Raw genomic sequence first — 993 nt, forward strand, 5'->3', positions numbered from 1 at the left:
GGGCACACAATCACCTTCACCTGCCTGATGGTCTGAAGGTTCATCTACCTCTTCTCTGGGCACACAGTAGTGGGTACATGGGTCCAAGCACATTCCAAGTTGACGAGTCTCCACAGCAGACAGCATGGAAACAAAATAGGGAATGAATGAATGTGCGTTCTCAGATCAGACTCTTTCAACCCTCAAATAGTAAGTGGCTCTAATTCTTCATTCACTAGTCCTTAAAATAGAAACAAAATAGAGTATGATGTTCATTTATATGAACAGGTAAATCTATATAGACAGTAAATGGATTTATAGTTTCTTAACGTTATGACAGGAGAGATTGGGGAGAAACGGAGCAAATAACAATGAGTACAGGAATGAAGAGAATGTTCTAAAATTGATTGTGGTAATGGCTACACAACTCTTTTCAATGTATTTAAAACCATTGTACTGTGTGGTATGTGAATTATATGTCAATAAAACTATTAAAATTACAAATAACCCCCCAAAAAACAAAACAAAACAAAAAGAAACAAAATAGAAAGAGCCCACTGCCCTGAGCTGGATCCCGCACTTCCAAGGACATAAATCTTTTGGTGAGTTTGAATCATTTATTGCCTTGTTTGAGTCCAATGCTTACAAGAGACTGCTGGCAGGGCTCTAAAATCCTTAGGTGCCCTCTCTGAGCATTGTGCCCAGGGCCTTCAGACTGAGACAAACGCGTGGCCTACTGCGTTCAGGAGGCAACTCCAAGCTTAGCTTTAGCACACAGCAATCCATCTTGGATTATTCCAAGCATTCTATTTATTTTTTAATCGTTCTATCTGATTTCCACTACTACTACTGCGCAGCCCATACTACAAATAGTATGCCAAGTTAGCTGCGTTCAAGTTGTTCAAACTCCCTGGGCTCTCTGGCATAGCTCTGCTTTCTTCTCTTGCTGGAACAGGAACTCCGCGGGAGAAAGGAGATTTACAGCCTCGGAAACACTATATAGGTTTGCTGTGC

The sequence above is a fragment of the Echinops telfairi genome, unplaced genomic scaffold (assembly GCF_000313985.2).
Source record: "Echinops telfairi isolate 266 unplaced genomic scaffold, ASM31398v2 ScPeMD7_7441;HRSCAF=8479, whole genome shotgun sequence".
Classification (NCBI taxonomy): domain Eukaryota; kingdom Metazoa; phylum Chordata; class Mammalia; order Afrosoricida; family Tenrecidae; genus Echinops; species Echinops telfairi.